The sequence below is a fragment of the Podarcis melisellensis genome (genome assembly GCF_964234715.1).
Source record: "Podarcis melisellensis genome assembly, chromosome: 8".
Lineage (NCBI taxonomy): Eukaryota > Metazoa > Chordata > Lepidosauria > Squamata > Lacertidae > Podarcis > Podarcis melisellensis.
Window position 1 is genome coordinate 7,929,974 of NC_138540.1, and position 27,769 is coordinate 7,957,742.

The 27,769-nt window shown below is 48.0% G+C and overlaps 1 protein-coding gene across 1 annotated transcript in view; it reads left to right on the forward strand.

Moving 5' to 3' along the window:
* Positions 1-27,769, forward strand: part of CUX2 (cut like homeobox 2) — a 236,804-nt gene that overhangs the window by 138,448 nt on the left and 70,587 nt on the right. The window lies entirely within an intron of this gene.

A 27,769-nucleotide genomic window follows, 5' to 3' on the forward strand; every position in this document is an offset into this window, starting at 1 on the left:
GGGAAGACAAAAGGCCTGACCGCGACAGTAGTGGAGTGGCGACAGCTTGAAATGGCCAAAGTTTTTGAGTCTCCTTGCAGACAGGGAAAAGAGCAGAGCCAGAACCCCGCTAATTACAAAAGTTGCTTTATGAAAGATAATTCAAAGCAATAATTTAGCAAACATAATCAAGTAGCACAGATGGGGATTCTGATGAATAGTTTGCAACATGCAATTAGCAGCTCTTGCAGTTACATATCATTAACCCTCAGAGCACAAAAATTATTTTCTCATTATTAGATGAAAAGGTAAAATTAAGCTGACTAGACAGTTAAGGAACAAACTACAATTAATTACCTTCATTTATTACAGTCATTATTTGAAACTTTATCCCCCCCACCTTCTCCTCCTCCTCCTCCTTCGACTGGATGCGTGAAAACATCTAAATTAAAAGTTTTAGTACATTAAAATAAAGGTAACATAGTCTACATGCCTGAGCATCCAAAATAGTGGTGGAAGGAAAGCAAAGAGATGACTACAGTGTCCCAGTTGTCACTGACGGGTCTTTCAAAGGCTACGAGTTCAAGAATCCGGGTTATTTCACAGAGCTCTCCCCACCGCAGGAACAGAAACTGACATTCAGATAGGAGAGGCTATTCAAGGGGCAATTAAGGGACGCGGGTGGCGCTGTGGGTTAAACCACAGAGCCTAGGACTTGCTGATCAGAAGGTAGGTGGTTCGAATCCCTGCGACAGAGTGAGCTCCCGTTGCTCGGTCCCTGCTCCTGCCAACCTAGCAGTTCAAAAGCACGTCAAAGTGCAAGTAGATCAATAGGAACCACTCCGGCGGGAAGGTAAACGGCGTTTCCGTGCGCTGCTCTGGTTGGCCAGAAGTGGCTTAGTCATGCTGGCCAAATGACCCGGAAGCTGTACGCCGGCTCCCTCGGCCAATAAAGCGAGACCAACACCACAACCCCAGAGGCATCCACGACTGGACCTAATGGCCAGGGGTCCCTTTACCTTTTTAAGAGGTTATATATCATTTATCCTCAACCTGTATTCGTCGGGAAGCAACAAAATGGATAGAACTGGCAAACAGGAGCCTTTTAATTAAAAGCCCAGGAGCCACCAAAAGCCTCAATAGTGCTTTGCCTGTCTATACAAATAGGAGGGGTGCTGCTGGAGCTGGAGGTGCTGTAGTTATGTTTTATCACTCCCAAATCACCAATCCAAACTGAAAAAAATAAGAGAGAACCAAAGAAAGCAGTGGAATGTACTTATTTGAAAGTAACATTTGAGAAGGGACGCGGGTGGCGCTGTGGGTTAAACCACAGAGCCTAGGACTTGCCGATCAGAAGGTCAGCGGTTCGAATCCCCGTGGCGGGGTGAGCTCCCATTGCTCGGTCCCTGCTCCTGCCAACCTAGCAGTTCGAAAGCACGTCAAAGTGCAAGTAGATAAATAGGTACCGCTCCAGCGGGAAGGTAAATGGTGTTTCTGTGTGCTGCTCTGGTTCGCCAGAAGCAGCTTAGTCATGCTGGCCACATGACCCGGAAGCTGTACGCCGGCTCCCTCGGCCAGTAAAGAAAGGTGAGCACCGCAAACCCAGAGTCGTCCGTGACTGGACCTAATGGTCAGGGGTCCCTCTACCTTTACCTTTAACATTTGAGTGTTCCATAGAAAAGTGAACAAAGCCCAAAGCCCACTGGGCACCTCCATAGGGTTGTCAGTGGGCAGCTCCTTGAATGCTTTCCATGGAGGCGCTTTCCATGGAGGCGCAAGTTACAGCAACAGCCAAGGTGACATTTTTGCACCTTCACCGCATCAAGCAGTTGGTCCCTTACCTTTCCCGCCCCGACCTGGCCACAGTGATCCATCCAACGGTCACCTCCAGGCTTGACTACTGTAATTCGCTCTACATGGGGCTGCCCTTGAAGCTGTCCCAGAAACTCCAGAGGGTGCAGAATGCTGCAGCGAGGCTCCTTACGGGGTCTCTGCCATGGGAGCATATTCACCCAGTGCTTTTCCAGCTGCACTGGCTCCCAGTGGAGTATAGGGTCAGGTTTAAGGTGCTGCTTTTGACCTTTAAAGCCCTTCATGGCCTAGGACCCTCGTACCTACGGGACCGCCTCTCCTGGCATGCCCCACGGAGAGCCTCAAGGTCCATAAATAACAACACCCTAGTGGTCCCGGACCCTAAGGAAGTCAGATTAGCCTCAACCAGAGCCAGGGCCTTCTCAACAGTGGCTCTAGCCTGGTGGAACGCTCTGACTCATGAGACCAGGGCCCTGAAGGATCTGATCTCTTTCCGCAGGGCCTGTAAGACAGAGTTGTTCTGCCTGGCCTTTGGCTTGGAGTCAATTTGATTCCCTCCCCCTCTTTCTTTTTTCCTTTCTCCTCCTGTGATGAGGCTTCATGTTTTAATGTATTTTAATCTTGTTTTTCAGTTCTATTCATTCAACTTGTTTTTATTATTGGTTGTTAGCCGCCCTGAGCCTGGCCTTGGCTGGGGAGGGCAGGGTATAAATAAAAAATTATTATTATTATTATTATTATTATTATTATTATTATTATCATCATCATCATTATCATCATCCTCATCATCATCATCATCATGGTCCTACCAGCTCCTCCATAAGACTCATAACACCACCCCAAACAGGAAGCCTTTCACAGCCCTTCCTGTCCAAGAGTGGACCATGGCCAGTCTGGGTGGGTGGGGCCAAGGTAAAGCCTGATAATGCTTCACTATCTGGGCAGATGCTCCAGAGTGGGTGGTTCCCAGTCCTTGCCTGGCATTCTCCTGAGAGCAGGCTCTGCGGCAGATACTCTTAGAAGTTCTTTGCTGCACTGCGAAGCTACAATTGAAAAGATGAGTAGGCATATCCCCTTTAGGTAAAGGTAAAGGGACCCCTGACCATTATGTCCAGTCATGACCAACTCTGGGGTTGCAGCGCTCATCTTTCTGGGTCATGTGGCCAGCATGACTAAGCCGCCTCTGGCAAACCAGAGCAGCGCACGGAAACACCGTTTACCTTCCCGCTGGAGCGGTACCTATTTATCTTACTTGTACTTCGATGTGCTTCGAACTGCTAGGTTGGCAGGAACAGGGACCGAGCAACAGGAGCTCACCCCGCCGCGGGGATTCGAACCGCCGACCTTCTGATCAGCAAGTCCTAGACTCTGTGGTTTAACCCACAGCGCCACCCGCGTCCCATATCCTCTTTAAAAAAGGAAATAAAAAGCAGATCTCGCCCTGTTTATATATAAGGTTGTCCCTGTTTGTGTGATATGTGCTGTGCAGTTTGTTAATTAAAGGGATACAGCATGGGTCGCCTTCCCAAATCAAATGATAGTCTGTCACAGATTTCCCCTGCTCTTCTGCCTCTACCTCGTCTGTGCCTCAGTTTCTCCACTCGGCCGGCCAAAGCTCCATTCTCTCCCCACCCCACCTGCCTTGAAGGCACAAAACGGTTCAGAGTTCAGGGAGCAACACACATCCAGACTGACCTTTTCTCACTCTGGCACTTAAAATCAATCTCCTACGCTCAGCCCTGGCTGGAGTTTTCACTCAGGGACCTTTTCAGACTGGTGCAGGCTGGTTGTCCACCCTGCCACAACTGCCCCTCGTAAAATATGATCGCCAAATGTGTTTGCAAGTGCCTCGCTTTCTCCTTTCCCCCCAATGCTTGGTGTTTTCAAAGTTTTTAAATGGGGTGGAGGGGTGCAGAAAACACGCTTTTATTACTTCTGTTAGGGCAGCCTAAGAATTGCATTGGCCGGTTTTGCTGCCACACCACACTGCTGGCTCGCAACCAGCTTCTGACTGACTGAGATCTTGAGAGCTTCTTTTCACATGTGCTTCTGCCAAGCCGTTCTCTCCCTCCACCCCAAGAGGAGGTTTATTCTCGGTTCCCAGGCTTTGCCCGGGCCTCCACAACCTTCATACACAAGCTGGCAACTGCTGCCTCCTTGAACTCGGCCAGGATCCCTGTCAAGCGGTGGAAACGGGATTGTGTGAGTGTCCCTGTGTGTGGCGTGACAGGCAAAGGACTCCTTGAGAAACTTGTAATGAGATTACCGTCCTTTGGCTTCTAATATCAGGAACTTTGCCAGAGCTCCATTGTGCCTGTCAGGAAATATTATGAGGAAATAAAGGGCTCGCAGCAATTTTATTTCATTCAGCATCATCATCTTGGCAAAGTAAATGATTTAAAGCCGCCCCTCCCCCTCCTCTTTGTTTTCCTCCTCAGTTAAGCGGTCTTTTTCAGCAGATCTTTGTTATATATCCCATTAGGAATAACATCATCCAAAGGATAATACTGGTTCATGTATAATTTCTTCTTTTAACAACAGAATGATGATGATGATGTTGAATTTGACCAAAACACAGTCTTATCTTGAACTAGAACTCCCATGCTTTAGAATCAACTGTTTGATCTGTTTGATGTAAGCTGGGGTGGGGTTCAGTTTTGTTCTGGCCTTGTGAGATTTTGGGGGGTCTCCTCAGCCAGGCTCACACACCTCAGCCGATCTCTGTCCTGCCTTCTCCCAGCTGGGGAGGCCAGGCTGACACTCGCTGAAGGGACAGAAGTTTAGAAAATTATGCAAGACACGCAGAGAAAGTGGAGAGAGAACATTTTCTCCCTCTCTCCTAACACTAGAATTGTGAGTATCCAGGTTGGAAGGTTGGAAGATTCAGATCAGAGAAAAGAAAGGACCTCTTCACGTACACATGGTTAAACTGTGGAACTCACTCCCACTGGAGGCAGTAAGGGCCACCAACTTGGATGGCTTCAAAAGAGGATCAGAGTTCAAGTACACAGTCGAAACACTTGAGTTGAGAAGCAGGGGCAGGGAGAATTCCAAGGGCCAAGCAGGGAAGCCCATTTGGCCCCCAGGCCTGACCCGAGGGTCTGAGGAGACTCATTTGGGCGAAGGTCTTCCTTACTAGTTGTTGCAGCGCCGTCTTGTGTACGTTTTGGACTAACATGAGCCACCTTAAAATCTCTCTGCTCCAAAGAGCTTTGCTCTTGTCGTCTGGTTTGGGGTTGCATGGCGAGTTCCCGCCTCCCACCAGTAGGAATAAAGACACATGACACCGATATTTGAAGGTTAATGGGCTAAAATTGCCCGCAACTTTATTGGTTACAGGTGATGAGCGGTATTGGCTTAGGCATTGGTCCTATCCGACTATCCAGCTTCAGCCTGCTTGCTTGAAGACCCGGAAGGGTTAACACCAGCAGGGGGAGCCCTGCTGATGCACATCAACTAGACATTCCCCCGGGGTCACCACTTGGGGGCGTGCCTTGGGCCCTGGCCTCCATAGGCTTCCGACGGGGCCACACCCCTCAGAATCCTTTACTGGACTAGCCTTCAATATCCGGGGGAGGTGATGGTGCTCCGCCCCCCCATTCATCTACATAACAATACCCATACCAGTGCCTAACCACCAAACCGAGGAAGTTGTGACGATTTGCTACGAGGTAGGCGAAAAAACCAAATGGCTGGTGCCAATTTGCCAAGTGGAAAAATTCCTACTAGGCCCCTTTACGGCGACCAACCAAAGTCCATAGCAAGGTCAAAGGAGAAACCTTGAAGGGTGGGTGGCTGGGAAATTCACCCAGCTGAGCGGCGGCCAAAGAGGAAGATCCTCTGCCGCGCTTGCCTTAAATGCGGCAAGCCACACCCCCTGAGCCAGCCAATTGGCTGGCCAGGGGGATGACGCAGCAGAGGATTCCCCTGATTGCGCGGGGCTGGGAGTGTAAAAGCCCGCAACACCAGCTCCTCTCAAGGTTGGAAGTGGCTTTTTATTGTGATGGCGCAGTACCTGGAAGGAAGGTGGTTTGAGACTTTTTGTAAAGGAAGCCATTGGACAGCTAAAACTAACCCCCCCCCCAAAAAAGCTACCAATTGGGGGAGGGGACAATAGGAGGCATCAAACAGATCCCTTTGCCCCTCCTTCTTCACACTCACAGGGAAATAGCCTCCCATTTTCCACAAGGAGGTCTCTTTCCCTCACCTGGCAGACCCTATCTTAACATCTCCCATTTTAGCTTGCAGTTCCTGAGTTTGGAAAAAGGGTATCAACCCGGGCAGTGGGGGGTGGCGGAGCAGGGCAAAAGCTGCAATAACACCACGGTTTGTTCCATTTTCCTGTCATGGCCCCATTTGCTAATTTCTACATTATATCTGAAGAAGAACCTATCCATTCTGAAGGAAATCAGCCCTGAGTGCTAACTGGAAGGACAGATTGTGAAGCTGAGGCTCCACTACTTTGGCCACCTCATGAGAAGAGAAGACTCCCTGGAAAAGACCCTGATGTTGGGAAAGATGGAGGGCGCAAGGAGAAGGGGACGACAGAGGACGAGGTGGCGGGACAGTGTTCTCAAAGCTACTAACAAACTGCGGGAGGCAGTGGAAGACAGGAGTGCCTGGCGTGCTCTGGTCCAGGGGATCACAAAGAGTCGGACATGACTAAACGACTAAACAACAACGTTATATCTGAATGTAAAATCTATTGTAGACCCCTTAACCTGGAAAATCACGGGATTAGAGCAATGAAATTTTGGGGGATTAAACCAGCATGCCGTTCTTTCCTGCTCTTTTCACAGGGGAATTGTGGAAAGGACAAAAGTGCATCTGTGTGGAAACGGCGTCCGGTGATTTTTGTAGTTGTGAATCCCCTGGTGTGAATGACTTTTCCTGTGGCATGCCAATATATTGGTAAAAAAACCTACACTTCCGTCATGCAAATCGAATTAGAAAATGGGCCAGAAGCACTAGCATGATAAGCAGGAAAACTAACGCAACATTGTCAACATCTGAATGCACCCAGGGCTCCAGCTCACCAGCCCTTCCCTCCTCCAGGATACTCCCTTGCATTTCTCCACCTCAAAGCTTTTCCATTCTGCTATCCCTCCAACAAACTCTCAGCATTCTGTACCCACTGAGCCTGCTCAGTCCTTGTTTGACAGATTCCACACCCCCTGCTCTCCCTCAAATAAATATTTTGTTGTGCTTCTGCAAACTTCAGGGATTTCCCCACCTCAAGTCTGCTGATTCCACCCTCTTATGCACAGATGATGCTGTATGGCTGCATAAAGTTTGCTATTAGCCTAATAGAGGCAGTATGGTGTACATAAAGCTCCACACTGGGTGGATGAGTTTGCTATTAGCCTAATAGAGGCAGTATGGTGTACTGGTTAGAGCAACAGTGTTCAAAACCCCAGTTGACCATGAAGCTTGCTGAGTGGTGGTGGCCTTCGGCAGGTCAGTGCCTCTCAGCCTAACCTACCTCAAAGGGTTGCTGTGAGGATTCAAGAAGGAGGGTCAGAACCACGTCCATCACCTTGAGTTCGTTGGAGGAAAAAGGTGGGGTGGAATTGCAATAAACAATAAATAAATATAGCAGTGGTGGGATGCCTGTGGCCCTCCATATGCTCCTGGACTACAGTTCCCATCAGCCTCAGCCAGTGCGGCCAGCGGTCAAGAGCGATGGGAACTGGTGTCCAAAAACACTGGGATGGCCTCATGTTCCCTATACAGTATATATCGTGGAAAGTGGTTTGCCTGTCCATCCTCTATAAATTGGGCTTCCTCTTGAGATACTGTTGCCAAACCTGGCAGGAGAGTTCCTGAGGTGAGGGTGGCAGTTTTTGTCAGTGTTGGGACACCGGCAACCATTTTGAATCAAGATGGCGGACCCAAACGTCACTCAATTGCCCAATTTCTGACATAGGCTCGGCCGCCTCTGCAGATATTTCATGGTCTCCAGACTTGGCACAAAGGTTTGTTGGCACTGTTTGTTGATGTTTGGGTGTTGGGCACCATTTTGAATCAAGATGGCACACCAAAAAAAAAAAAAGGCTTTGGGGTGACTTCACCCGATTTTGGGTGTGACGGGTGCAAACTCACAAATCATCTATCAATTTTAAAATTACATATATATTTTTGGGAGGGTTTACAAATTCCCTGGCAGCACTGGGTATTCCCCATGCGTAACTTATAAACAACCTATTTGCCTTATAGAAAGCCAGGCAGATATCTTCTCCATTGAGTGGAGCTGTCAGTGGTTTCAGGAAGTGGTTTCTTTCTTTCTTTCTTTCTTTCTTTCTTTCTTTCTTTCTTTCTTTCTTTCTTTCTTTCTGTTTTTAGTTATACTTTTCAAGTTTATGCATTTCATTAGTTTTACAGTCAATTTAACATTTCAACGTTTGACTTCCTTCCCCCCTCTTTCTGCGGTTCCTTAAATTTATAAATTCAGCATCTCCAAATTCATTTAATTACCTACTTTAAATATATACTCATATGAAACTGCAGGTTATTACAATAATCCTGCTAATGCTTTTATCTGTTTGCAGTTTATCTGTAAATATTCAATAAACCATTTCCATTCTTCCGTAAAAAGTTTGTTATCTTGGTTTCTTATTCTTCCGGTAAGTTTCGCCATTTCTGCATAGTCTGTAAGTTTTTGTATCCATTCTTCCTTTGCTGGGACTTCTTCTTTCCAGTTTGGAGTGAGTAGCATTCTTGCTGCTGTAGTAGCATACATAAATTTCTGTTCAATTTAAGTAGTTCTGTCTCTATACTTCCCAAAAGAAAAGCTTCTGGGTTTTTTTTTTAAATTTTATTTTATAAAGGTTATCTTGAACATTCTTTTCAATTCATTGTAAATCATTTCCCAGTAAGCTTTAACCTTACTACAAGGCCACCGCATATGATAAAAAGAACCTTCTTTCTCTTTACAGTTCCAACACTTGTTTGATTTAGATTTATACATTTTTGCCAGTTTACTCGGTGTTAGATACCAATGATTAATAATAATAATAATAATAATAATAATAATAATAAATTTATTATTTATACCCCACCCATCTGGCTGGGCTTCTCTAGCCACTCTGGGCGGCTTCCAGAAAAATATTAAAATACTGTAATACATCAAACGTTAAAAGCTTCCCTAAACAGGGCTGCCTTCAGATGTCTTCTAAAAGTCTGGTAGTTGTTGTTCTCTGTGAAATCTGGTGGGAGGCCGTTCCACAGGGCGGGTGCCACTACCAAGAAGGCCCTCTGCCTGGTTCCCTGTAACTTGGCTTCTCACAGGGAAGGAACTGCCAGAAGGCCCTTGGCGCTGGACCTCAGTGTACAGGTAGAACAATGGGGGTAGAGACGCTCCTTTAGATATACTCATTTTCATGTAATTTTCTCTTAAACCATGGCATGCTGTAAACTTTATATCCATATTCCACACTTGTTCCTGTGTTTCCATATCTATATTATGACCGATATAAGGCACATGCTTTCTGTTTCTAGACTGTGACCCCTTTCTTCAACTGGCGCTTATAATGCCAATAACAAAATGAAATGAACAAAGAATTGGCCCACTTTTTCTCTCGGCCCTATCCACATCACCACCAGCGAGGGACAGGGAGCCCATGTTGCTGGACCCCAGGACTCATCACCCCCAGCCTGCATGCCAAAGGTTCTGAGTTCAAGTCATGCCATCTCCAGAAAGAACTTGGAAAGTTCCCAGCCTGAAAGCCTGGGCAGCTGCTGCTGCCAGTCCGTGTAGGCGATATGGAGCCAGGTGGACTGATGGTCAGACTCAGCACGAGGCAGCTTCCTCTGTTCCGGTTATGGGAGTTGGAATACAACAACATCTGGAGGGCCACAGTCTCCCTTTCCCTGTCATAAGCTTTCTGGAGTCACCTTGGATAACAGGACTTTAAAAAAATTATATATATTAGGGGGCTTTGTCTTCATTTTTTATTTTATTTTTTGAGTGACAATTTAAATTAAAATATAATTGCCACCAGTCCCTGTGTTGGGGGCGGGCGGACCTGAAGAAAGTTTGATGCAGCCTAAATCCTCCTCCAGTTGCAATCAGTCCTGCCAATTCTTGCGCTTTTTATCTGTTTGTGTTTAACCATTCCTTGATCTGGGGGGAAATATCAACAGACAGAGAAAGAAAGTGGAGGGCAGGAGAGAGAGAGAGAGAGCGTGCAACCCCCTCCCCCCCTTTTAACCCATCAATTACAATAATATTTTTGCTTCCAAATGTTGCTTTCTAAAAAAGAAAAGAAAAAAAATCAGAAAGTTGGCTTGATAAGGTATAATCATAGCACAGAGGCCAGCCTGACAGTAGTAATTAATTAGGCCATTATGCATTCTACGGTGATAATTGCTTTGCTGGAAAGTCACCAGCCATGGAAGGGACCCGGCGCAGAAATGTAATTCATCAATCTCGCGTCGTTGCAGAGCGCGGCTGTGTTTTCTCTCACCTTGAGTTAGTGCGCATGGCGGGGAGGGGGGGAGTTAATGATACATTGATGTATAAAAGTGTGGGGGGGCTGAGGGGGTTTGGCTGAGCGGGATTTCGTGGGGGGTGGGGAGGCGAGGATACGGAAGGTAGGGGAAGGGCTGTAGCTCAGGGGTAGAACACCCCCCTTGCATGCAGAAAACCCCAGGTTCAACACCCCCCCCTTGGCATCTCCAGGAGGGGGGGCTGGGGAAGACCCTCCGTCTGAAATCCTGGACAGGCACTGCTACCAGTCAGTGTAGACAACATGGGTGTAGAGCATGGGTAGGCCAACTAAGGCCTGGGGGCCGGGTGCTGCCCAATCGCCTTCTCAATCTGTCGGACGGTCCAGGAATCGGCGTGTTTTTACATGAGTAGAATGTGTCCTTTTGTTTAAAATGCATCTCTGGGTTATTTGTGGGGCCTGCCCGGTGTTTTTACATGAGTCGAATGTGTCCTTTTATTTAAAATGCGTCTCTGGGTTATTTGTGGGACATAGGAATTCATTCATTCCCCCCCCCCCCAAAACATATAGAGTCCGGCCCACCACATGGTCTGAGGGACTGTGGACCGGCCCCCTGCTGAAAAAGGTTGCTGACCCCTGGTGTAGATGGACCTAACAGTCTGGCAGGTCTGCAAGGCAGTGTCAGACAGACTGCGTATGGTCACATAGGTACAACCAGTTCCTTGCTGTGTCCATTATGGCTCAGGTGATGGAGGACCCATTGCCTGCAGGTGCTCCACTCTCAGCCCCGTCAGAGGAAGCTGAGGTTGCCTCTGGGTCCGGTAACCCTCCAGCCTCTCCTGAGCTGCAGAGGCTCAGGGCAGAGAGGCGGAGGGTTACTAAGTTCCCGCAGGAGGAGTGCTCGCCTCCACTGCAGGGAGGGTTCAGGGGGGGGGGATTCCCTTCCTGGCAGGTGAGCCAATTAACCAGGTGTATCTGGGGATGGTGAATGTGACCTAAGTTCCAGAGCTGCAAGGCAAAGGACGCTCTGCACTTTCTCTTGGAGAAATGTTTCTTAACCTGGGCCAGTGGTTATATGGAACCAAACAGGACCCTATTAGGAATATAGGAAACTGCCTTGTACTTAATCAGACCAGTGGTCTCTCCAATTCAATATTGTCTGCACTTCCATGACTCTCCAGGGTTTCTGGCAGGGAATTGTCCCAGACCCACTGTGATGGCTTGGGATTCGGACTCGGATGCTGAACCTGAGGGATCCCAGCCTGCACAGGATTCCCCGCCTCCAGAACCAGCTGAGCCGGGGCTGGGGCCTGAGCCTGAAGGGTCCTCACCTGTGCTGGGTCCTCAGGTGCAGGCATCAGCTGAGTCTGCTCTGGCTCCTGAAGTGATGGAGGACCCATTGCCTGCAGGTGCTCCACTCTCAGCCCCATCAGAGGAAGCTGAGGTTGCCTCTGGGTCCGGTAACCCTCCAGCCTCTCCTGAGCTGCAGAGGCTCAGGGCAGAGAGACGGAGGGAACTAAGTTCCCGCAGGAGGAGGGCTCGCCTCCAGGCCAGGAGAGGCGAGTCACCGGAGGATCGGGGCCGCCCTATGCCTCGGGGCAGATAAAAGCCGGCCAGCCCCAGTCCCAAGTTGCAGGAGCAGCATTGTTGGTTGCTAGTTCCTGCCTGAACCCTGTCCTGCTCTCCTGCCTGAGCTCCTGACCCGCCCTGGCTCCCTGCTGCAAGCCTGTTGCTGACTTCACCCGACTCCCTGCCCTGCACCCAGCTTCTGCTACTATGGACTGCCTCCACATGCACCTTTGACCTCGGACCGGACTTGGACCTTGCCTCTCAGGTAACCCACAGGACCAGCACACCCACCTGGAGATGCTTGCAGGGACTGAACCAGGGACCGTCTGTGTACAAGGCAGGTGGTCTCCCGGGGAGCCCTTCCCCCTGGTGCCTCAAGGCCTGCCTGGGCACTGTAACCTTCCAACAGTTTGACTTCACCCCCCAAGGCACAGTCCGCCATTTTCCCCCAGGACAAATGGATCCCTGCCAGCCTGGGCTGATGAGCTGTGTCACCCCCTCTGGCCATTGCAGGAGTGGCCCTACAGCCCAGTAGAATATAAGGCTCATAACTCCTTTAGTTTAAGGGCTTCCCTGGTGGCAAAGGGAGTAAAGTGCTCAGGCTCTCCTACCTGACAGTCCCGGATTCTAATCCCTGCATGAATGTCACAAGGTTTAATTGCAGTTCATTTTTCAATGTCAGGGCATGCTTGGGAAAATAGGAAGTAGCTCAGTGGAGAGAAAAGAGCCTCTGGTGTTGTGCATGCCCTCCTGTTCCTAACTCCCCTTTAGTTCTGCATTCTGCAGGATGAGACCTGGTAGCTCGGTTGCTGTGCAAATGTAAGAGGAGGCAGGGGAAAGAGGGGTGGGAATAGCGCTAGATGGGGGAAAGGCGGTTTCTGCACTGCAGTCTGTTCTCTTTGCCCCATACTACTCAACAGAACTGTGAAATTGACTACACCAGTGAAATTAACTGTACCAAAAGCCATTTGTGGTCTAGTTTCTTTCTCTCTTAGAAGAGATGGAGGGTTGTTTTTCTCCAACAGTTTTCAGTTGTGTAGCTGTATGTTTGAGTGAGTGAGTGCATTGGCTTGTGTGATGGCAGTTGTGGCATAGAGCCGTTTTAAGGTTACCAGATTTTTTTCAAAGAATCCGGGGACACTTTTTTCTTTGAAAAGAGAAAAAAGTTATTTTTAAAAAAGTTGTTTGTTTTTTAAAAAAGAAGTAATCTCTTCTGTGGTTTCCTCTGTTGCGCAGTCTTCCTCTGGGTCCCAGCCTGCTCTCTTGGAGTGCTATCTACCGTGGAGTAGGCTCGGGTCGGGCCTGGGCTCAGCCACATGTCCTTGCCCTCCCAGTGCTCTCCTACCTCTCCCCCTCAGCGGCAGCGTGACAAAGTTGGGGCTCCCCTCTTTTCTCTCCTTCCTCTTCCTCTCTCTTCCTTCTTCTCCTCCTCTCCTCCTTCTCCCTGTGTCAGCTCCAGGTTTTTCCTGGCCCCAGAGCACCACTGGGCAGTCAGTTGGGTGGCCAGGTTCTTTCACTCCCGGCTTGATTTGGGTCACGGGGGGGGAGGGTGTCAGCGGTTCCCCCAGTTGACGCACCGGGTGTCCCCGGTTCCCCCTCGGCAGTGGTGGCAGCAGCGGCAGTCTCAGCGGCCCAGAGCCAGCCTGGTGGTGCAGTTGGCTCTGGCTGGCTTCAGGAGCTGCTCGCTGCCATGGCGCCCGCCATTTTGTCTCTCTGGAAGTCCCCATATGATGTGCCTTGTGCCGTTGAACCAATCACACAACATTCACCACCTACTAATAAATCTACAACACTTAAAATATAAATCCGGGGACATTCCAGGGACGCATTTTGTCCGGGGACAGATTTGTAAATCCAGGGACTGCCCCAGGGAAACAGGGACATCTGGTAACCATGTGGCAGCCATGGCATGCACTATCCGCTCTTCCGAAATAGCTGTGAAAGGACACCTGGGGAATTCCCTTTGTGGAGAAAGCGTCACCTGGCTTCACCATAGAAAACTCAGGCCCACAGATGTATGGGTGCTCATGGCCCATGTGCAGAAGCTGAGGGTACCACAGTCAACATCATACGATCAAAATAGCTGGAAGGGGCTGTGTTGAGTGGTAGGAGACTTGGGGGGGGGGGAGCAGCAAGCTTTTTTGGTTCATTAATCACTGAATGCCAGATTACAGTGTGACATTTAACTTGAAAAAAGAAAAACTTTTTCAGGAGAGTGAGGTAAGAAAGCACCCAGGTAAAATACCAGTCTGCAATTCATCAGGTCACAGGTTTGCAGAAAATGTAGCATTTAAACCCGATGATGGAAGCAGGCATGAAAAGTGCCGCAAGCAGGCAAATCTTTGATCCCGTCGGAGCTGCCTGAACTCCCAGGAATGTCTCTTTCTCAGGAAAGGGGCTCCTCTTAGGTTACAGGAGGGTGAATTTCAGTTAGGGGGAACTGCAGATTGACCAGTTGGGTTATGGCTGTCAGAGGCAAAAGAGGAGAGGGGGGGCTCTTGCACCTTTAAAACCTGAGGGGGTTTCCGTAAGTGGAGTTTCTCATCAGTGGCGTAGCGTGGGGGGTGCAGGGGGGCCGGCCGCACCGGGCGCAACATCTGGGGGTTAGGGTTAGGGGGCGCAAATCCACGGGTTAGGGGATGCAAATTACTTGCCTTGCCCCGGGTGCTGACAACCCACGCTACACCACTGTTTCTCATGCAAAGAAAGAGCCCCTTGTACATTTTCTTCTACATTTGGCCCTCCTGAATTACCTAGAGGGCTCACTTGAGGTCAGGAAGAGACTGGAAAACCACCTCTTAGAGAGCCAGTGTGGTGTAGTGGTTAAGAGCGGTAGTCTCGTAATCTGGTGAACCGGGTTCGATTCCCTGCTCCTCCACATGCAGCTGCTGGGTGACTTTGGGCTAGTCACACTTCTCTGAAGTCTCTCAGCCCCACTCCCCTCACAGAGTGTTTGTTGTGTGGGAGGAAGGGGAAGGAGATTGTTAGCCGCTTTGAGACTCCTTAGGGTAGTGATAAAGCGGGATATCAAATCCAAACTCTCTTGTAGATGTTGCAGCTCGGGTTCCTTGCGCTGAACAAGTGGATGGGCTAAATGGGCCTACCAGACCCTCCCCTCCAAATCTAGCTTTTCTAAGCAGTGGGGTGCGAACAGTTTTTTTTTATTTTCTGGGCTCAGTGAACTGTATGTGGACGGAGCCTTGGTGAATAAACTTGTGGGTGTCACAAACACAACATTGTGTAGCACACCCACAGTTGACCTGGATGCAAAGTGTGTGGGAGGGTGAGTTAATTTTGCCTGTTTTTCAGAAGAGAGATGGGGAAATGGGTAGGAGGTTCGGGGCTTGCTCCAAAAGACCCAGGGCTTACGCCCCCTGGGTATATCCCCCGCTCCTCAGATTGGCGGCATACATTGCTGAGCACTGAGGAAGGTGCAGCTGTAAAGATCCTCAGTTCAAGGCTCTGGTCACCTTTAGAGTAAGGTTACCAGATTTTTTTCAATGTATCTGGAGACACTTTTCTTTTTTCTTTTCTTTTCTTTCTTTTTTGAATATTTATTGAATTTTAAATATTTATTTATTTATTTATTGAATTTATTGAATATTTATTGAATTTTAAATGCAAATCTCATTCATCATGTTATTTACAATTATTCTCCCTCCCCTCCTCTGGACTTCCCTCAACTCCCCCTCTGCCGAGTTATTTAGTTTTATTTATCGTATCCTGCTTTTCCGACACAAAAATAAAATCCCTTATCATTTCTCTGAAATATCTGTTACTCAAATGAAATTGTGAAAGTTCATTCAAATCCTGCCAGTGAATCCTGTCCGTTCTGTTGTTTCTGCAAATCAACTGTAAATGGTTCCCAGACTCTTTTGAAGTTAATCCAGGGACACTTTTCAACTTCCTACTAAATACAGTGGTACCTCAGGTTACATACGCTTCGGGTTACAGACTCCACTAACCCAGAAATAGTGCTTCAGGTTAAGAACTTTGCTTCAGGTTGAGAACATAAATCGTGCTCCGGCGGCGCAGCAGCAGCAAGAGGCCCCATTAGCTAAAGTGGTGCTTCAGGTTAAGAACAGTTTCAGGTTGAGAACGGACCTCCGGAACGAATTAAATACTTAACCCGAGGTACCACTGTAGATGGATTTTGTGAGGGGACTGATTTGTAAATCCAGGGACTGTCCCCGAGAAACAGGGACGTCTAGTAACCTTACTTTAGAATTTAGTTTGCCTTAGTACAGAGAAGGGCCAGATCCAGGAATGGGGACAGGGCCAGGCACATCCCAGTCACCTGTCATCACATAGCATGATTCAGATTGAAAGCCATGGTTGCAGAAGGAAGAATTGAGAGCACAATCTAAGGGTGCCTCTGATAGAGTATGAATTTGGCACTAATTTGAATTGGAGACTGTATAAAGCTGTATAAAGGTGAAGGGGCCCCTGACCATTAGGTCCAGTCGTGGCTGACTCTGGGGTTGCGGCGCTCATCTTGTTTTATTGGCCGAGGGAGCTGGCGTACAGCTTCCGGGTCATGTGGCCAGCATGACTAAGCCGCTTCTGGCGAACCAGAGCAGCGCACGGAAACGCTGTTTACCTTCCCGCCGGAGTGGTACCTATTTATCTACTTGCATTTTGACGTGCTTTCGAACTGCTAGGTTGGCAGGAGCTGGGACCGAGCAACGGGAGCTCACCCCGTCGCAGGGATTCGAACCGCCGACCTTCTGATCGGCAAGTCCTAGGCTCTGTGGTTTAACCTACAGTGCCACCCGCGCCCCGTCTTGAAGCTGTATAGGGTACCAGTAAAAAGGCCTCGGGGGAAATAGTGCGTGTTTCTGGTTCTGATTTGGTGGCATGGTTTCAGCATCTAGCACCCGATGTCATATGATGCCAGGGGAGGGACAGCTGTGCATGGCTATGTAAGGATATCCACACAGGCCAAATGCCAAGTCCTGGTGGACCCCACTAGATCTTTGAGCCTGAGGTTCCTGGCCAGTGCTTAGCATACCCTCTGTGGGACTACATTTCCCATCATGCTCTGTTTCTGCAAAATCGCATTATCTTAGCCTTGTCTGTGCCGTAGTAACCGTGCTGCATCTCTTTAGAACAGCACCTGGGTCACTATACAGTGGTACCTCGGGTTACTTACGCTTCAGGTTACAGACTCCGCTAACCCAGAAATAGTACCTTGGGTTAAGAACTTTGCTTCAGGATGAGAACAGAAATTGTGCTCCGGCGGCACGGCAGCAGCAGGAGGCCCCATTAGCTAAATTGGTCTTCAGGTTAAGAACAGTTTCAGGTTAGGAATGGACCTCCAGAATGAAGGTACCTGAGGTACCACTGTATTACATGTAAGGAAGTAATTGTGGGAAGGGCTACTTGCACACCTAAGTCCCTGATTGCTTTGTTTCATACTCACAGTTGAACCAGGATTGTGGTTTTTAATAAAATGCCTCGAGGGCAATATTTTTGTCGGTGGAAACTGATGAAAACACACTTTGCAACGATCCTGTTCCCTTTGGAAGCATTTTGGGGACGGAAGGGAGAAAGCAGGGCTGTGTACTAGGGCGCTAAAAAAAGACCCTGCCTTACCCAACGCTGACAATAGGGAAGGGGGGTGAATTGGAGGGGGGGGAGAGATAGAGCTGATCTTTGTGCTCCAATGCCCGGGAGCAGGAGCAGCAGCAACAGAGAGAAGGCCGTTTGCTCAGGTGGCTGGTGAATTACAAATGACTGGTACATCTTCTGTTCTGAATGACAAGCAATTTAAATTCAGTCTTGTGTGGAAGGTTTGCGAGCTTTTTTGAGCAGGAAAAAAGGAAAGGAAGAAAAAAATACATCTCTTCTCTCTCCTCTGCCTCCCCCCCCCCTCTTTTTTTAGATTTAATAGATTGGCTTAGCAGCTACTGCACCAGGACAGACTTCATTTGATAATTATCAAAACGGCCACTTGGGATTGGTGGCAACCATTTGCTAATAACATTGCTGCAGGGTTCGAATGGTGGCAGAATCTTTGGGGAATTTCAGCTCTGTGTGTGTGTGTGTGTGTGTGTGTGTGTGTGTAGCTTAAAATGCAACAGGGCTTCTGGGATAGGAGCTGAGCTAGGCAGGAATAACCGTTTCTCCCCAAGATGGAGAAGCTTATTCTAATACGTGTAAATGTGCTTCAGTCTTGCCCTGTTTTCTAGCTTCTCGCGATGCACCAATCTTGCCTCTTACAAAAAGGCTTGTCTTGGCATCAGGCTAAATGGAACCGCCAAGCCCAGAGACCGTGGGCTGCAGAATACCAGCTGCTGTGTGTGTATATTAAAGGGGTCACCTCTTTTATTTCTGGAGACATCTAGCTGACCACAGAGGGAAACAGAATACAGGACTAGATGGGCTCTTAGTGAGGTCCAGCAAGTCTTATGAGCTTGAGGCAAGTCAATAATAATAAGAATAAATTAACAAATCATTTCTAGAATAATAGGATGCCATCCGTGTGCACTAAAGGGATAGTTCTCTGCCCTGAGGAGTTAACAGTCTTAAAATTTGCTGCCAAGGAAACAAAGAAGAAGAAGGGGAGGCAACATTACCATCCACCCTAGAACATCATCTTAAGTCGATGACTTTTCCCCAGCAGTAGCTGTTAAGCCAATCTATTAAATCTGATGGAAGGGAGGAGAGAGGAAAGATAAGCGTTTTTCAGGAGACGCATTGCTGCCTCCATCTACGGAGACCATTGTGGCTACTAGCCACTGATAGGCCTCTTATCTTATCCGTGAATTTGTCCAGTCCTCTCTCTTTAAAGCCATCTAGGCTGGTGGCCACCAGTTCCTCCTGTGCGAGTAAATTCCATATTTTATGTGTTGCATGGAAATGTAATTCCTATTATCTGTCCAACATTGAGTTTCATTGGCTGTCCATGAAGTCTAGTGTTGCAAGAGAGAAAGGAAAACTTTGCTGTCTCCACTTTCTCCATGTCAGGCATCATTTTATAAACTTATATCATGAATGTGAAGACAGGCTCCAGCAGATCTAGCAGACAAGACCATGATTAGTGGGTCCAATGTGATCATTTTCATGTGGCCAAACAAGCAGAGCTGAACTCTGTGGCTGTTTTTTTCTTTCTTGTCAGGCCCAAAACTGCAACACAGAAAGCTGGTCTTTGCACCCCAGGTCTCTTTCAGAATATAAAGTGGTTGGGAAGAGCGATGGAGGTGTAGCTTAAGTATGTGTTTCAGGGCATTCGCAAGACCCATCCCTAACCAAAAGCGAGTGACTAAATAAATGTAAGAATGAATCAAATAATCAAAAAATTGCTTTTGAAGTGATGGTTACAGGGTCTGGGTTGGTTCATATGGGGAGAGGTGGTCCTTGAGGTTCTGAGCTGAATAAGGATAAATAGGTCAATACAGGCATTGTTGTTTAGTCGTTTAGTCATGTCCGACTCTTCATGACCCCATGGACCGGAGCACACCAGGCAGTCCTGTCTTCCACTGCCTCCCGCAGTTTGGTCAAACTCATGTTTGTAGCTTCGAGAACACTGTCCAACCATCTCATCCTCTGTCGTCCCCTTCTCCTTGTGCCCTCAATCTTTCCCAACATCAGGGTCTTTTCCAGGGAGTCTTCTCTTCTCATGATGTGGCCAAAGTCTGGGAGCCTCAGCTTCAGGATCTGTCCTTCCAGTGAGCGCTCAGGGCTGATTTCCTTCAGAATGGATAGGCTTGATCTTCTTGCAGTCCATGGGACTAAGAGTTTCCTCCAGGACCATAATCCAAAAGCATCAATTCTTTGGCGATCAGCCTTCTTTATGGTCCAGCTCTCACTTCCATACATCACTACTGGGAAAACCGTAGCTTTAACTATACGGACCTTTGTCAGCAAGGTGATGTCTCTGCTTTTTAAGATGCTATCTTGTTGCAAAACAGGCATACCTGAGTTTATTGAACTTTGCCCCATTAAGTCTTCCTTGCTTGTCACAATGCATTAGGATTCATAGACCCTCACCGTGGCGCAATGAACTACCCTGCTCAGCTGTCTTCTTTTAAACAGCAGCAGCTGGAGCTGCGACTCTATTTTAAAACAGCTGCAAAGAATGCTGTGGATAGACGAAAAGCAAAGGGAAGTGGTGAGAATTCCAAAGTATCAAAAAACGGGGGTTACGGGCTAGGGAAATAGTTGTAAGGTAAAGGGACCCCTGATCATTAGGTCCAGTCGTGACCGACTCTGGGGTTGCGGCGCTCATCTCGCTTAATTGGCCAAGGGAGCTGGCATACAGCTTCTGGGTCATGTGGCCAGCATGACTAAGCCGCTTCTGGCGAACCAGAGCAGCGCACAGAAACACTGTTTACCTTCCTGCCGGAGTGGTACCTATTTATCTACTTGCACTTTGACGTGCTTTCCAACTGCTAGGTTGGCAGGAGCAGGGACAGAGCAACGGGAGCTCACCCCATCACAGGGATTCGAACCGCCGACCTTCTGATCGGCAAGCCCTAGGCTGTGTAGTTTAACCCACAGCACCACCCGCGTCCCTCCAGGGAAATAGTTGTACCATATGGTTAATCCGGCACTGCCATTGGCAATATCCATGCGCAAGGCTCAGCTCGGATCTGCAAGGAGCGCATCTCACAGCTGCCCCGCCCTCTCAAAGTCTCATTTTAGCATTTCTAACAAGCAATAAATTGGACAACTTGACAAGTATATAAACACCCGAGGTCTTTTTTGGGGAAAGCGGGCATTTGTCTTTTCGCTGTGTCTTGCTGCACTCGCTGCTTTGATGCTGAGCCTTCCCCAACCATGTGAGAATTGAAGAATGACAGGTGACGTTTCTCTGACTTCAGCAAAAAAAGAGAGAGGGAGGATGCTGTGCTGTGGGAGTTTGGTGGCAAATCCATCATGGCTGACACAAAGTTTGACCAAAGTTGGGAGGAAAGTTTTAATTACAGCTGGAGCCACATGGAGCTGCGAAAATTCCCTAGGTTTTGCAGAGCGGTGCTGCAGATTTAACTAGGGTAAATAATTCATAAATGAGGAATGGTAATGTTGTGGTTGCATTTGTGCCATTCAGTTCTTAGCAGGGGTGCAAAAATGTTTTGCAGAAGTTAAGAGCCTGGGAGAGATTTAGCATATATTTTGCTCTATAAGACTCATTTTTGCCCTCCTAAAAAGTAAGGGAAATGTGTGTGCATCTTATGGAGCAAATGCAGGCTGCGCAGCTATCCCAGAAGCCAGAACAGCAAGAGGGTTTGCTGCTTTCACTGTGCAGCGATCCGTCTTGCTGTTCTGGCTTCCGGGATTCAGAATATTTTTTCCCTTGTTTTCCTCCTCCAAAAACTAGGCGCGTCTTGTGGTCTGGTGCGACTTATAGAGCGAAAAATACGGTACTTGCAGAGAGGGAGAGAGGGAAGTGAGAGTGCGGATCCTGCTTCCCCCATCCATGCCCACCTCCTTTCCAAGCAGTGCCGAGATGCCCCAGAAGTTCTCCCACGTGGATTTTTAAGATCAGTGTTGTCAGCACTGACTGTCTCGGATTTCACACAAGGACGCCGTGACCCCACCGTCAGTGGAATAAAGTGGGGCCACACTGAGCCACCTGCCCTCCCATGCAGGGGGGAGCCTGACTGGCCGATGTGGCCCTTGGCTGGTGGAGAGGAGCAGTGGGCTGGGCTGGGCTGGGGTCACCTGGTTCGCACCCCCTCAAAAAATTGTGCACCCAGGGACCTGACTACGCCCCTGAGCAGACCCGAGCCTTTGTTTTTTTCGGTGAAAAATCACTATGACATCTCACTAGCATGACAAATAATTTTTATTATGCCTCATTCTTTCTGGAGACAATTTGAATCCAGGAGCGCGGAGATGTATTCAATCTGTACATTTAGGAAGTGAAGTACAGAAATGAAAGTTTGCGCCTTTTTAATGTCCCAACACACTCCTTAAAGACATCGGTTGTTCTGGCTGGTTGAGGAAGAACTGAGGTGGGACTTATCTCCCCACAAACATATTTGAACGAAGAGGCGGAATTTGATTTTTTATTTAAGCCATGGCATTAAATTATAATTTTCACCTACTCAAGGCACATTAAAGTTTTATGATGGCGTGACATTACAGGAGCGTCAACGATTTTGCCTGAGGCGTCGGGCACGGTTTCGAATGCTGCGGGTCTGGGTGGCGGAAGCAGCAACATTTGTACCTTCTCTGGTTTTACATGATATCCAGGTGGTATTTGGGGAGGAAAAATGAAGCTCTGGGTAGGTGTGGCAATCTTTTTCTTTTTCTTTTTCCCCTTCTTGAAGTGTTTGCAGGAGTCTGTAACCCAAAACATTCAGAATTGACTACTGACCACATGTATGCCTCGATTCAGGACGGACAAAAGAAATATTTTCCCTCACACACAATACATGACTGGTGGAATTCACCTGCCACTAAATGTAGCATGAATAATGAAGGGTCTCTCAGTGGCTATTAGCCACTGACCCCATTTTCTGTGGCAGTCTGTGGAGAGCTTCCCAGAGACATCTGGTTGGGAGGGTGCAATAAAATAATAATAATAATAATAATAATAATAATAATAATAATAATAATAATAATAATATGTTATTTATACACCACCCATCTGGCTGGGCTATCCCAGCCTCTCTCGGCGGCTTCCAACAAAATATTAAAATACCATAATCCATCAAACATTAAAAGCTTCCGCAAACAGGGCTGCCTTCAGATGTCTTCTAAAAGTCTGGTAGTTGTTGTTCTCTTTGACATCTGGTGGGAGGGCATTCCACAGGGAGGGTGCCACTACCGATAAGGCCCTCTGCCTGGTTCCCTGTAACTTGGCTTCTTGCAGTGAGGGAACTGCCAGAAGGCCTATTTTCATTTGAGGAGTGTTGGAGGGTAAGGACTCTGCACCTGGAAGTCTTCGGCCTACTGTTGAAGGGACAGAATAGAACATGCGTTTTCGAGGTGGGGGGCCCCTTTGTACAGTGATGGTGGTCTCGGGGGCGAACAAAGGCGTCGTGACACCCGGGGCGAGGTGTCGCTACATAGGGCACGTGTGCGGCATCGCTACATATGACGCATGCGCTGTACGTAGCAACACCGCACATGCGCTGTACGTAGCGGTTTGCCGCCAGTGCCGTACGGACGGTGTCGGGATACCCTGCTGGATCCCACCGCCGTATGTACAATGCTCGAGTCATGCCAGCAGCAAACCACTATGTACAGCACGTGTGGCATCGCTATGTACAGCGCATGTTTGCAACGCAAACATAGCCACCAGCACAAGGAGCATCTGCTGCAGTTGTGAACAGAGGATCCTCCACATGCAGCTGCAGCGCCGTAATGGCTGGTCGTGCCGCCACGAGCCCCCGCAGGGCGCCTTCTTGTCACCCCCCCCCAGACATGGCATCCGGGCCGCACCCTCCCCGTTACGATGCCACTAGGTGAACTGTTCCAGTGCCACTGGATGGGATGTAGCGCTGAATATGAATGGACGCTCAGGTTTTTTTTTAACTTCTTCCTCTCCCATCCGGCTATTAGAGGGGGGGTTGAAGAGGGGGCCAGCCTGCCTGCCTGGCACCTAATTAGAGGAGATTAATTATTTCTTGGGTCTTCCTGCCAGTTTGAATGGCAGTTTGGGGGAAGGGATTTGATGCGCAGCACACACACGGAGAGTGAGATTTTGCTGACCACCTGGATTACAGAGAAGAGGGAAGGGGGGGCTAAAGGAATCTTCTATCCAGTGCCAGCCCCCAGATCCTCCCCTCCAATACATTAACAACAAAGGGAAGACATGGGTTAAAATCATGCTGGGCTATCTATGTTGAGGTGCAAAAACAGGCTTCGCCATACAGTTTCTATTCAATTTCTATTCTTATACTGCCCATTATATCGAGACTCAAGAAAAGAGCTGATCGAACCGATTCTGAGGAAAATACCTCGTAGTACAGACGACACCTATATCAGACACCTATTAGCTGATAAAGAGCCCAAAATTAACAGGCCTGTGGCAAAGTACTGTTACATTGCAACAAGAATAAGACGAGCAATGATGTCAGCAACGGAGTTCGAACCGTAAACATTGAAGGAACGATAATAAACAGGAGTGACATTTGAATTCAATTTTTAAAACCTTAAAAGACGAAACCTGGCATAAATATAAGCACCAGTTTTGTGAATTGGCCATATTTCCACTGGTATTTGTAGCACAATACTACTTATAATGTCATATTTTTATAAACTGCTTTCTGGTCATTGACCGTATTAAAGATATTTGATTTGAATTGTGAAGCCCATATTTGCAAGGGGAAAAAACAAGCAACTTTCAGGTTTGCGTGTGTGTATTTTAAAATTGTAATCCTGAAATGGGATTAAAAACTCACCCAAGATTTTGGCTTGTTCTTCAAGAGCGATGGCTGCTTGTTTCTTCCTTTTTGCCATCGTCATGTTGCTAAAGTTGATCTCTGTAAAAAGGTAAAGGTAAAGGTACCCCTGCCCGTACAGGCCAGTCTTGCCAGACTCCAGGGTTGTGCGCTCATCTCACTCTATAGGCCGGGAGCCAGCGCTGTCCGCGGACACTTCCGGGTCACGTGGCCAGCGTGACGAAGCTGCATCTGGCGAGCCAGCACAGCACACGGAACGCCGTTTACCTTCTCGCTATAAAGCGGTACCTATTTATCTACTTGCACTTAAGGGTGCTTTTGAACTGCTAGGTTGGCAGACGCTGGGACCGAACGACGGGAGCGCACCCCACCACGGGGATTCGACCCGCCGACCATGAGATCGGCAAGTCCTAGGCGCTGAGGTTTTACCCACAGCGCCACCCGCGTCCCTTATAAAAAGTTAGGTATAACAAATTTATAACCCGCTTTTTAAGCAAAAGGATTTTCACAAAGCAGCATGCAAGCACCAAGACAAGTACAATCCAACTGGCATCGTAAAAATGTAAAAATATAAAAAGCCAGCCTGTCGCTGAAGAGAGATGGTTGCAGAGTTGGGATTCAGTTTCTGAGGTCAGCTGGTGGAGAAAGGAATAGCAACCATCTTGGGTCACCCCAAGATTCTGTCTCTCACAACTTGCAAAAAATGCCCAAGGAACAGGAAGCTTAAACTGGTTTTAGCAGTCATTCCTGCTCCCTAGGTAAAGCTAAAGGGACCCCTGACCATTAGGTCCAGTCGTGACCAACTCACAGGTTGCGGCGCTCATCTTGCTTTATTGGCTGAGGGAACCAGAGCAGCGCATGGAAACGCTGTTTACCTTCCCGCTGAAGCGGTACCTATATATCTACTTGCACTTTGACGTACTTTCGAAGTGTTAGGTTGGCAGGAGCAGGGACCGAGCAACGGGAGCTCACCCCGTCGCGGGGATTCGAACCGCCGACCTTCTGATCGGCAAGTCCTAGGCTCTGTGGGTTCCTTAGGGAGCTGTAATTCTGTGATGGTGGCTAAGGAGTATTAATAATATAGAGAATTCACTGAACTGATTGTTTTTGGGGTAGGCTTGCCATATTCCGAAGAGCAAGGCCGAGCGTGGCTCTAGCGTCCCTGCCCCCCCGATAATTTCTTTTTATTATTATTTTAAAAAACCAAACCCAGGTACTTCAGTGGCCCCCGTCTGTGGAATGCTCTCCCCAAGTAAGTTCGCCTGGCACCTTCATTATGCACCTTTAGGCACCAGGCAAAAACGTTCCTTTTTAACCAGGCCTTTGGTTGATTTGATTGACATCCTATGTCCTTAAAAATAATAATAATTGGGGGGTTGGGGTTGGGTGGTGGCTGTTTTTATTTTGATTGTGGATTTTGTGTTTTGTATTTTGATTTTATTCTGTTAACTGCCCTGAGACCTGCAGGTATAGGGCAGTATTATTATTATTATTATTAAATTCAAAAATCTGCCCAGATGGGCACGCCGGCCCCCCAAAAGAGGACATGTCCAGCAAAACCCAGACGTATGGCAACCCTACTTTGAGGCCACATCCACACCATATATTTAAAGCACTATGATACCACTTTAAGTTGTCGTGCCTTTCCTCCAAAGAATCCTGGGAGCGTTTGTTAAGGGTGCTGAGCATTTTTAGGAGCCCCTCATATTCCCCTTGCAGAGCTACAATGTACAGCAGCGTTTTCCAACCTTGGGTCTCCAGCTGTTTTTGGACTACAACTCCCATCATCCCTGACCACTGGTTCTGCTAGCTAGAGATGATGGGAGTTGCAGTTCAAAAACAGCTGGAGATCCAAGGTTTGAAAACACTGATGTACAGAATTCCCTGTGAAGAGGGAGTGATTGTTACACCACTCTGGGAATTGTAGTTTGGGGAGGGGGCAATAGGGGGTCTTCTAACAACTGGTTAACTACCATAACATTCTCTCTCTTTTTTGCAATGTATACAGATTTTTGTTGCTGTTCTTTTTTGTTTTCTACATGGGTGCTATTTCTTTTCTTCTTTCTGTCTTGTCTTACTCTGTGCAATTGCAATTATGTGTTCTTTATCTTTCAGTAAAGAATATAAAATGATAATAATTTATTATTTCTATCCCGCCCGTCTGACTGGGCTGCCCCAGCCACACTGTGCGGCTCCCAACAAAAAAACAGTAAAAGCGCAATACACCCTAAAAACTTCCTTGAACAGGAATGCCTTCGGATAAAAACAAACAAATATACAGTTCCCAAGATTCTTTGGGGAAGCCAGTGCTTTTTTTCTGGGGGGGGGGGTACGCATTCCCCTAAACATTTTGTGAATCTAAGTTTGGCCTCATTGAGGGGCATTACAGTGGTACCTCGGCTTATATACGCTTCAGAATGCAGACTCCGCTAACCCAGAAATAGTGCTTCAGGTTAAGAACTTTGCTTCAGGATGAGAACAGAAATTGTGCTCTGGTGGCATGGCGGCAGCAGCAGGAGGCCCCATTAGCTAAAGTGGTGCTTCAGGTTAAGAACAGTACAGTGGTGCCCCGCAAGACGAACGCCTCGGAAGACGGAAAACCCGCTAGACGAAAGGGTTTTCCGTTTTGGAGGCGCTTCGCAAAACGAATTTCCCTATGGGGTTGCTTCGCGTCCCCCCACGGCTTTTTTTCGCTTTTTTTGCCCTTTTCCTAAGCCACTAAGCCACTTATCAGCTGTTCCGCTGATAAGCCGCTTAACAGCTGATCGCTGAAAGCCGCTAGACCGCTGTAGCGCTAATCCGCTAAGCTGTCAATGGGCTTGCTTTGCAAGACGAAAAACCGCTAGACGAAGAGAATCGTGGAACGGATTCTTTTCGTCTAGCGAGGCACCACTGTATCAGGTTAAGAACGGACCTCCAGAACGGATTAAGTTCTTAACCCGAGGTACCACTGTATTTCAATAAGAGTAGGAAAATGAGAGTACCCCTCAACTTTTTACTTTTTCTTTTTTGAAAAAAAGCACTGCCATAACTGTTCAAGGTGTTCTCCTGGTGCTTTAAATATATGGTGTGTAGATGCACCCTTAAACTGGTGTGAAACCAATTGATATTTTTAATATAAGCCTAGGAGAAGGGTTGCTTATTCCTGGAAACAGGGCCTAGTCCTAGTTTTGGCCTTTGTCTAGGACATGGCTAGGCAAACTAAGGACCGGGGGCTGGATGCGGCCCAATCGCCTTCTCAATCCGGCCCACGGACATGGGAATCAGCGTGTTTTTACATGAGTATAATGTGTCCTTTTATTTAAAATGCATCTCTGGGTTATTAGTGGGGCCTGCCTGGTGTTTTTACATGAGTAGGATGTGTGCTTCTATTTAAAATGCATCTCTGGGTTATTTGTGGGGCATAGGAATTCGTTCATATTTTTTTTCCAAAATATAGTCTGGCCCCCCACATAGTCTGAGGGACGGTGGACCGGCCCCCTGCTGAAAAAGTTTGCTGACCCTAGGAGCTCAGGGAGGCAGAAATTGTTCGCCCCTTCATCCCTCCCACATTTTATCCTCTCAAGAGTGAGATAGGGACAAAACAAGAATTTAAACCTCATTCTT